Source organism: Rhopalosiphum padi, chromosome 2, assembly GCF_020882245.1.
Source record: "Rhopalosiphum padi isolate XX-2018 chromosome 2, ASM2088224v1, whole genome shotgun sequence".
Classification (NCBI taxonomy): domain Eukaryota; kingdom Metazoa; phylum Arthropoda; class Insecta; order Hemiptera; family Aphididae; genus Rhopalosiphum; species Rhopalosiphum padi.
Window position 1 is genome coordinate 24,192,054 of NC_083598.1, and position 12,703 is coordinate 24,204,756.

Below are 12,703 nucleotides of genomic sequence, written 5' to 3' on the forward strand. Positions count from 1 at the left end.
TATTATACAAATTCGTAAACAAAACAAATACGATTAATCAATCTTAAAAGTATAGTTAGGTTTTATCAACGTAAAAAAATATATTTGAGGTTATATAGTTTGGTAATTTTCCATTGAAAATAATCATGGAACAATAAGTTGGATAGGAATAAGATACAAGGTTACGTACCACCTAGATCCCGCGACAAGTAGATCCATGTACGTCAACTGGATCCTTTTGGACATTTAGTACCTCAAAGACAATTTAGATTCCATAATATTATTAAATATTATTTTATTGAAATCAGAAATACTTTATAAAACGTTAATATTTCTCGTTTCTTGATATAAATAATTATTTAATTAGTAAAAAAATGTATGCAAGGTTAGGTAACTATAAGATAAGAATAACATTGTTGGGTAATTTTCCACACCACCTTGATTATTAAACGACGTACAATAACATTGTCCGTATTGTTTAATAACTTTATGAGGTATTACACGAGGCGCGTTTTTTTATTGTGGTGTCCCCAGTAGGCCTAATCCACATCATCGTAAGCGAGAACGCATCATATGCAGGGGCGTATTTAGGTAGGGGCTTTGGGTTCAGTTGTCCAGAACGGCAAATTTTTAAAGGTTTAGAGGGGCGGCAAATTTTTATTTCGTACTTTATGAGTACTGGCGCAGTGACGTCAATCATTAATATTTTTCACAACAAATGTGTGCCATAGAGGTGTAAAATACTATAGTATTTATATAACATGGTATTCTATGGTATTAACAATTTGACCATTGCGCGGCGTAGAAGTTTTTAAATTTTTTTTTAATGGGGGGGAAGGCGGCAAAATATGTGTTGCCCTTATCCTAAAATTCCTAAATACACAACTGATCATATGAATGCATTCAAATAATAAAAAAAAATATACAATAACTTAAACTATGTAGGTATTAATAATATTATATAATATAAAACGGGTAATGTGTAGGTATAATATATGTGTGTTGCCGGCCGGCGATAGTCAATGTGTTGGATGAGTGGATGAGAGATGAGCGCTAATGCGTAAAGGGGGGGACAACTAAATTAAGATGAGCTTCTTATTGATGCTGCCAATCTTCCTCCTGGTTGAAACGAAGCCGAGTGCCGACACATTTCCCATCAGCTTTGTGACAAATTCTTCTTCACTAATAAATATTTTATATTTATATATAGTATACTGTACCAACTACAATTCTAAAAATTATAATATAATACAAACAATAAATCCTTTGGACAGTTGATTATCAGTTGAATTTCTTTTTGCTGCTGCCAGACGTCCTCAGTGTTGAAATACAGCCGACACATTTCCCATCAGCTTTGTGACAAATTCTTCTTCACTAATAAATATTATATATTTATATATATAGTATACTGTACCTACTACGATTATAAAAGTTATAATATAATACAAACAAATCCTTTGGATAGTTGATATTAAGATGAGCTTCTTATTGATGCTGCCAATCTTCCTCCGGGTTGAAACGAAGCCGAGTGCCGACACATTTTCCTTCAGCTCAATGACAAATTCTCCGTCGGTGGGTAGTCCATGATCCAGCCAAATGTTCGGTTCCTATAAAACTTCAACTAATGTGCTAATTAAATGTAATTTAAACTTATAGTAAAATTTTAACGTTTTAGAAATCTATGTTGGTGTTCTTTTATTTTTGAATTTAAATTAATTTGAAATTTTATATTCATAATTTATCAGTTAAAAATGTAAACAAGAACTAAAAAGATTATAGTATATTGCAGTTTAACTTTCTGTTCGGTGGCCACCTTTTTAATTTCTCACTCTCTTTTATAAGAAAGTTAAACTGCACAATAACTATAAAAAATATAAATTTAAACATACACAAAGACGAACTAGCTTTGTGATAAGAAAAAAAAATTGAAAAAATTGGTAATTAATCAACGTATTGATTTTTATTAAAATAAAAAGAACACCTAAAACCGTAGTACAGTATATTATCTGAAAAAAAACCATAAAAATTAAATATAATTTAAGTAAATATTCATAATATACTGTACTATTGTTCAAAAAATTATAGTATTAAACAAACACAGCCTTGCGACACTTATTTATTTTTGTTATTCAGATGAGCTTCTTAATGATACTGCCAATCGTCCTCCAGGTTGACATTAAACAAGGATATAGCGTAATTATTTCAGTTTTTTTGTTTTTCCGATAGTCAAGATCTGAAATTTTTGTTTTATTTTACTATTTACCACCCAAAGTACTAAATTGATCCATATTTGCTACAATAATTCATGACAAACAAAAAATAAACTACATAATTGTAAAATCGTTATACATTTTTCGCTACGTCCACGTCCAGGATCTAAGGTGTACTATTCTACTACTATTCTAATATTATAATATAATCGCGAATAATACGAATTATTATGGTTGTTATTTCTCACAATATTTGTCTACTATAACTAATGAGTAAAATAAGTAGGCATTGTGTACTATTTTTTCATTGGACCCTGGAGAATAAAATAACGCGTCTACATTAACTACATCGTCCGACTAGCGCGGATTGTTCATATAAATTAATATATTTTATAAGTTTAAAAAATAATTTTAATCCCAAAAAAAATAATAAGAAAAAACTTACTTAAGCGTCGACTCTTCCCGGGAAACCGAGTTGTACCAATCTACAGTGTATACGGAGTGGTGCACCGCCGCCGAAGAAACTCCAAATTTTCTTCGTACGATCTTCATCATGATTCTAAATGGGAGTATAAAGATATTTTATGAAAATAAACAGCACGAAATGAAAAGGAGAATACTTGTCATGTACTGAAGACAGTAAGACTGTTCATTAAGACTATTATAGAATTATTAGTAGTCTTCGACGAATGTCGTCAATTGTCGTATGCCACAGATGACGAATATTATAATATGATAAATCGATGGTTTTTTTTTATAGAACTCTTTGTGATATTATACGATCTATTTTTCTATTTTAGCTGTTTGACATATTAACGTAAAATTGAAACAAAATCGTAACATATAAACTATAGACCAAATCTTTATAGATATTGCAATGTATTAATATTTTATTCTAATGAAAATGATTACAAATTATTTAATTTAATCTATAAAAATAGTGAACTAAACAAAAATAATTATATTATTATATATATTTAAAAAAAAAAGAATTATGATTAATATCGTTATGTTTCTGAGTTATTATTTCTGCATACTTTTGGTTTTAATCACGCAGTGCTTTAACTTAATCTTACATATTCTTACATGTAAACTTACATGAAGACACCTATCATAATAGAAACAAATTCATACATTTCCTTTATTATGGTTTCATGTAACAAATAGTACCTAGTCAATGCTTTGAGGAATTCAATTTTCAGTACCATTTTACAAAATAATCAAAAACTACATTAAATTGAAGATAAAGAAGTCATTATTACAGTGTTGCTTTATACATTAGTGATTAAGTTATTATTACTGTAATTAGTGTATGAAATTTGAATTTGAAAGAGACAGTCAGTCAACTTTCATTAATAAGTATAATTTTGATGTATTATGACTTATAATATTATATGTTGATTGATATTGCTAAGTATTTTTTTTTTGTGTAAAGTTTGACAAGTTACATTTTTTCCGAAAACATTGCATTTATCATAATTATTATTATAATATTGTATAAATAATAAATATAATTTATACCGTATTATATTCTTGTTATATACTTTTTAGTCAATAGGTACAACCCTTTCGTAAAATAATTTGAATAAATAATATCTTAAGATTAATCTACGTATGTCAAAAATGTCATTGTGTACGTATAGTATAACATGTACAAAAAACTTTTATGTCCCTACAAATAATGTTTTAAATAATAACAAAATATATAATATCGTAAATATACATAATTTCAAAATATTTTGAAAAAATACTATTTGTAAGAAATACTCTCGTAAGAATTTAATTAAAGTTTTAAGTATCTAAGATTATTCATTTTTGAACTATATCAAAATATAAAAATTATTTGAGAAAAAATATTTATTTTTAGGGTGGGTGTATAATAAACATTTAATAAGTTATAGGTATAATACTAAACTTCGAATAGTCATAAAAAATAATGTGACTTTCCAGTAAACATATTATTTTTGTTTTTGAAAAAAAAAAACTTATGAGAATTCCAATATAATATTTTTAAAATGTAGATATAAAAAGAAAATATTTATATGAATATCTGAATATCTAACGAAAAAATTAATTTGAACATTTTATAAATTTAGCCTGCGAATACAATCAAAATTTTAATTTTAAACGGTTATAAAATATACCGTGACTATACATTTTTTATTACAGTAAATTAGTGAACGATTGATGAAGAAGCCTGTATTAAATTTTAAATCATATTTGCATATCTATAATTTTTTTCGGCTTAATACAAAAAAAAAAAAAAAAATTGTTTTAAATAATGAAAATGCTTTTAAAATTATACAATTTACCTATAGAGAAATCATAATGTAGATAATTGGTAAAATTTTCAAAATTCTAAAATTTGCATTTTTTAATTAAAATTAAATTAATAAATTAATTTTGTCGTTATTATACAAATATATAGCGTAATAATACATTTGTTTTTTTGTGTTTTCGATATTATGACAAGATAAGAATTTTTTTATTTTATTTTACTATTAACCACCCAAAGTCCTAAATAGATCATATTTGCTACAATAATTTATGACAGAAAGAAACTACATATAATTGTCAAATAAATATACATTCATTGCTATTATGTCCAGGATCCAAGGTATACTTGACGACTCAATTTTATTCTTGGCTATTTTATACATTGGACCAGTGGTCAACCTTTTTGGACTTTCGGGCCACATTCACAAACTAAAAACTGTTTGCGGGCAAGAAAAGAATAAAAATTTAATATACTTAAATTATTTACTATGCAAAAAAAATATTGTTTAGAACTTTAAATAAAAAAAAAAAATTCGTCGTTTTAGAATTTAAAGCGGGCCGTAGACAATAGCTCACTGGTTGCCGGCCATTGCATTGGACGATTGGAAATAAAATATAAATCTGTCATCCAAGTATAGCAGCTTGTACACGTCAATAAATATTTATTTTAAGTATAAAAGATAAATTTGATATTCCATAATAATGGGAAAATTAACTTACGTAAGTATTCTTCGACGCTGTTCGGCGAAATCGAGCTGTACCACATTACAGTTCAAACGTGCATCATCACCGCCAAAGAAACAGCTAGCTCTTATTTCTTCATTCGTCTTCTTTGCGCTTCAGAATGAAATTATTGAAATACTCTATAAAAATGAGAGCACTTGTCATACACTAAAGGCTATTGTTAAAAGACTGCTCAATAAAACTATTAGAATTATTAACAGTCTTCTACGAATGACGACAATTGTCGATTGCCACGGATGATAAATATTGTAATAATGTGATAAATCATATGTTTTTTTTTATAGAACTCTATGTGATATTATAGGATTTATTTTTATATCTCAGCTGTCTTGCATACGAAACTTTTGGTATTTAATTAATTTCATACGTAAAACCATAATAATTGTGTATCCTGAATTTTTTTTTTTAATTATTATTTTATTATTTCAATAGTTATTTGGTAAAATTTTTCACCAAAAAATAAAACCATATAAATATGGTAATATTTTCAGCTTTTTTGTTTTTCCGATATTATGACGAGATCTGAATTTTTTTTATTTTATTTTACTATTTACCAACCAAAGTACCAAATAGATCATATTTTCTACAAGAATTCATAGCAGACAGAAAATAAACTACATAATTGTAAAATCATTATACATTTTTCGCTACATATCCAGGATCTAAATTCTAAAGTGTACTTATAACGACTTTATTTTAATCTTGGCAATTTCATCATTAATGCATGATCGGTAACCTTTTTGAACTCTCAGGCCACATTCACAAATTAAAAACAGTTTGCAGACCAGATAAAAATGAAAAATTTATATTCTTAAATTATTTACTATGGAAAAAATATTGTCTAGAACTTTAAAATAATAAAATATAAATAAAAAAAAATTTCAGTGTTTTAGAATTTAAAACGGGTCGTTATACAATAACCCGCCGGTTGCTGACCACTTCATTGGACTGGACGATCGAAAAGAAAATATAGGTCTGTCATCGGAGTAACAGCTTGTAGAAGTCAATAAATATTTATGTTATGTATAAATAGTAAATTTATTACTACCCCCAAAATTATAGGAAAATTAACCTACGTAAGTATCCTTCGACGCTTTTCGGCGAAATCAAGCTGTGCCATATTAAAGTTCAAACGTGCACCGTCACCGAAGAAACAGCTATAGTTTATTTCATCATTCGTCTTCTTTACGCTTCGGAATGAAATTATTGAAATATTTTATGAAAATTAGTGTACTTGTCATGTACTGAAGGCTGTTGTTTGACGACTGTTCAATAAAATTATTAGAATTGTTAATCGTCTCCTACAAATGACAACGATTGTCGTTTGCCATGGATGAAAAATATTATAATAATGTTTTTTTTATAGAACTCTTTGTGATTTTATAGGATTCAATATTATATTTCAGCTGTCTTGCATAAGAAATTTTTGGTATCTTATTAATTTAATACGTAAAATCATAATAATTGTATATTATCCTGAATTGTTTTTTAAATTATAATTTTATAACGGTTATTAACGGTTTTATACGGTTTGGCAGAACTAAATGATTAATAATTTTAAAAATATTTAAAAATGTAATCATTAAACTGATATTACATACTAAATAGTTAATAGATTATAATCTATTACATATAATAAACAAGGACTTACAAAATTAATTTATAATTACAAGCAGTTATTCATATTCAACTCGTTATACACATATAGTCACATCATTTCCGTTTCGGTACCGTCCTGTTTAGGAATAATACATACTCATACTATTTTTACTGTTTTTAAAAATTAATCGATAAATTCTAACTAATATGCTCAGATAATTTGCGATATTATTATATATATATATATATATAAATGCATCTATTTATGGTATTATGCTATGTTTATTTTATCCTATAAGTGTATAGTTAAAATATTTTGAAAATTATAATATTTATAAGAAATGCAAACATTAACATTTGTTAAAATTATCAAATAACTATAGTAATTCGTTTTTAAATTACTACAAAAAAAAAAAAAATCGGTTGAGTAGAAATAGTTATCACAGAAATATGAAATGAATATCCAATGTCTTAAAAATTCAAAATTCAAACAATTATAAAAAAATATTAATGCGTCTTTTCGGAAAACTTTTTATTTTTGTTAGGGATAAAAAAAACCTATATTAGTCGGGTACTCGGCCGGTTAAAAATGAAAAATGCTATTTATACAATTAATATAAATATAAATAATTATTCTATAAAATGGGTCTGGTAATATGACGATTATGTATTTTCGGTCTCACGTATTTTATGCATTGCGCGTTGGGGAATAAAATATGCATACGAATACGTCACCCGGCGTGAATAGTAGAATAAAATATGTGCTTACGTCGATTGCATCGTCCGGGTAGCCGATGGTTCATATAAATAAATATTTTTATTTTAAGTTTAAAATGTAAATTTAATTCTAAAAAAGAATAAGAAAAAAACTTACGTAATCGTAGACTGTTCCCGGGAAACCGAGTTGTGTCAATCTTCAGTCTATACGTAGTGGTACACTGCCGCCGAAGAAACTGCAAATTTTCTTCACATCGATCTTCGTCGTGATTCTAAATGAGAATAAAATTACATTTTATGAAAATAAACAGCACGAAATGAAAATTAGAGTACTTGTCATGTACTAAAGGCTGTTGTTTGACGACTATTCAATAACATTTTTAGAATTGTTAATCGTCTCCTACAAATGACAACGGTTGTCGTTTGCCACAGATGACGAATATTATAATATGATAAATCTATGGTTTTTTTTTTATAGAACTCTTTATGATATTATACGATCTTTTTTTTTCTATTTTAGCTGTTTGACATATTAACGTAAAATTGAAACATATAAACTAGACCAAATCTTTATAGATATTGCAAAGTATTAATATTTTATTCTAATGAAGATGATTACAAATTATTTTATTTAATCTATAATCTAAAAATAGTGAACTAAATAAAAATAATTATATTTTTAAGTATTTTAAAAAAAGAATTATGATTAATATCGTTATGTTTCTAAATTATTATTTCTGCATTATTTTGATTCTAATCACGCGCAGTGTTTTAACTTAATCTTACTTATCTATTACATTAAATGCAATTACCTCTGTCTGTAGATATTGTGTCTGAAGACACCTATCATAATAGAAAAAAATTCATACATTTCGTTTATTGTAGTTTCTTGTAACAAATAGTACCTAGTCACTAGTCAATGCTTTAGGTAATCAATTTACTTTTTAAACTTAAAATAAAATATATTCATTTTTATGAAAAATCCGCTACCCGGGTGATGTAGTCGATGTAAACGCATATTTTATTAATTTATATATAAATGATATAATATTGAACTTCAAACAGTCATAATATAAGTTTCCAGTGAGCATTTTATTTTTGTTTTTGCATTAAAAAAACTAACGAGAATTCCTATAAAACATTTTAAAATTATAGATATAAAAAAAAATATTTATATGAATACTAATGAAAAAAATAATTTGAACATTTTAAAAATTTTAAAAATTTGTAATAATAAAAAAATAAAGAACATTATTTATATTTATATAGTTTGGAAATATTTTTAAAATAATAACATATATAAGAAATACTCTCATACAAAATTAGTTAAGACTTTATGTTATCGGTGTATAAGATTATTTGTTTTTAAACTATGTATAGTAGTATAGTCTATAACACAATATAAAAATCGTTTTACAAGAAATAGTTTTTTTTTGGGATGAAAAATTAATACTCAATAAGTCATAAAATATTGAACTTCAGTCGTAAAAAATAATATGACTTTCCAGTAAACCTTTTATATTTGTTATATTTAAATAAAACTAATGAGAATTACTATATTAAATTTGTATATAAAAAGACAATAATATATAAATATCTGATGAAAAAATACATTTTTACTGCAGTAATTTAGTGACACTGTATTAAATTTTAAATCATATTTGCTATCAATAATTTTTATCGGCTTAAAAAAAAAAAAAAAATTAATTATTTAAAATTGTTAAAATGTTTTTATAATTATACAATGTACAAGAAATCATAATGTAGACAGTTGGTAAAATTTTCAACATTTTATGATTAGCATTTATGAATTAAAACTTAGTAAATGAATTAATTTTGTCGAAATTATACAAGTATATAGCGTAATGGTTCCAGTTTTTCCGATATTATGGCAAGATCTGAAATTTTTTATTTTATTTTACTATTATCCACCCAAAGTACTAAATATATCATATTTGCTACAAGAATTCATAACAGATAGAAAAAAAAACTAAGTAATTTTAAAATCAATATACATTCATGTAGCAGGATCAGGATCCAAGGTATAATTGACGAATTAATTTTATTCTTGACTATTTTTTAACTTTAACCTTTTAGAACTCTCATGCCATATTCACAAATTAAAAACAGTTTGCGGACCAGACAAAAATAAAAATTTTATATTCTTAAATTATTTACTATGAAAAAAAATATTATCTAGAACTTTAAAATAATAAAATATTAAAAAAAAAAATTTCAGTGTTTTAGAATTTAAAACGGGTCGTTATACAATAACCCGCCGGTTGCTGACCACTTCATTGGACTGGACGATCGAAAAGAAAATATAGGTCTGTCATCGGAGTAACAGCTTGTAGAAGTCAATAAATATTTATGTTATGTATAAATAGTAAATTTATTACTACCCCCAAAATTATAGGAAAATTAACCTACGTAAGTATCCTTCGACGCTTTTCGGCGAAATCAAGCTGTGCCATATTAAAGTTCAAACGTGCACAGCCACCGAAGAAACAGCTAGTTTATTTCTTCATTTGTCTTCTATACGCTTCGGAATGAAATCACATTGAAATTTTTTATGAAAATGAGAGCACTTGAAATGTACTGAAGGCTGTTGTGTGACGACTGTTCAATAAAATTATTAGAATGGTTAATCGTCTCCTACAAATGATGACGATTGTCGATTGCCACGGATGATAAAATATTGTAATAATATGATAGATCATATGTTTTTTTTATAGAACTCTTTGTGATATTATAGGATTTATTTTTATATTTCAGCTGTCTTGCATACGAAACTTTTGGCATCTAATTAATTTCATACGTAAAACCATAATAATTGTATATCCTGAATTTTTTTTTAAATTATAATTTTATTATTTCAATAGTTGTTTAGTAAAATTTCTCACCAACAAATAAGACCATCTTCGACCAGCATAATTTTACATTGTACACAATGCATTAATGCATTATACATTGAATTAAAATTGTACAAATTCGTTATAGTGACATACTTAACTTAGTCTACATGTAGTATTGTAGTCACCTACTATAGTAGCTATACAGCAGTTTACGGGTTGGCTAAACTAAATGATTAATAATTTTAAAAATATTTAAAAATTTAATCATTAAACTGATATTACATACTAAATAGTTAATAGATTATGATATACGTATAATAAAGAAGGACTTACAAAATCAATAAAATTAATTTCTAAATACAAGCAGTTATTCACATTCAACTCGTTATACACATATAGTCACATATCATTTCCGTTTCGGTATACCGTCCTGTTTAGGAATAATACATACTCATACTATTTTTACTGTTTTTAAAATTAATCGATAAGTTCTAACTAATATGCTCAGATAATTTTCGATATTAATAAATATATATATATAAATGCATCTATTTATGGTATTACGCTATGTTTATTTTATCCTATAAGTGTATAGTCAAAATATTTTGAAAATTATAATATTTATAAGAAATGCAAACATTAACATTTGTTAAAATTATCAAATAACTATAGTAATTCGTTTTTAAATTACTACAAAAAAACTAAAATCGGTTGAACAGAAATAGTTATCTCAGAAATATGAAATGAATATCCAATGTCTTAAAAATTCAAAATTCAAACAATTATATAAAAAAATATTAATGCGTATTTTCGGAAAACTTTTTATTTTTGTTAGGGATAAAAAAAACTTATATTAGTCGGGTACTCGGCCGGTTAAAAATGAAAAATCTTATTCATACAATTAATATAAATATAAATTATTATATAAAATGGGTCTGGTAATATACTAATATGACGATTAGGTATTTTTGGTCTCACGTATTTTATGCATCGCGCGTTCAGGAATAAAATATGCATAGGTACATATACGTCACCCGGCGTGTAGCAGATTGTCCGGTGCAACAAGTATGTATTTATTTTATGTCTAAAAAAGTAAATTAAAGCTCCAAAAGTATAGAAAATCAAACTCACGTAAACATCGATTTTTTTTGTGAAACTTAGTTGTGTCTTATTTAATGTCCACACGTTCAGTAACCACATCGCCGACCCAGGAACACCTTTCCTCGTCCGTCTTTACCACGTTTCGAATTGAAGATACTGAGATATTTCATAAAAATAAGCTGAACAGAACGGCATAATATGTGTGTAAAATATTATATATATTAAAGTACGGTTTAACGATTTGTACGTCTATTTTTTTCTCCGTTAAAATTATTACAACCGAATAGCGAAGATTGATGATTACCATAGATGATAGATTAATATGATAGATCCATATCCATAGATTATATACTGTATTATTATGTTGTAATATTATTATTAGCCAGACATTTAAATTTATTCGGGAGTCTGCCGTTCGAGAGACTCAATTGTGTACTTATACAAATTTTATATGCACGACAAGGCGGAGGGCGGGGTAGATTGCATAGATGTTGTTCAGGACATTGAGACTAGACTCATTCAAAGTTTCTGCCATTGGCATCGCATAAATTAGTAATTAGTTGTTGTTATCGATATTTTTCGCCCGTATTATTATTGAATCACACCCGTCTTCTCATTATTAATGTAAAAATATTATAATATTATCAATAATCAATATTAATATCGAAAACCATCATAATTATTTTCCAAATAGACAAAAATATTAAATTATAGGTACTACAATTTTCTTCAAAATTTTTTATTGTTTTACTACTTTTTTTTATGGTGAGTCCACTGTCTCAAAGATCCCTGACTAGCCACCACTGCAGGTGTTAATAAGTTTATGGCATAAACAGCTTAAAACTAATCTACATAATATTTTGAATACTTCATTGATAGTGTTAAATAATAATACACGAATTGGTGTCTAACGGGGCTACAGGAGGCAATTTATTTTACTCCCGGCGTCTTTAACTCTTAATCTAGTGTTGATATTCTGCATACTCCATCCAGTCCATCCTGAAGGCAAGGCCATTTTTTAGTTTACAAAATTGGTATGCATTAATGTTTAATATTCAAATTTTCAAAAGGATGAACATTTTCAATATGAGTAGCAACTTTAAAAACAAATCTAAAAAAAAAAGGTGGGCAAGTGGGTATCGCTCTACTGTATAGTAGAAGTGGAGAGTAAGTCACTATAAAGAATAAGTTAAATTTGAATGCAATGACAGGTTTATTGTT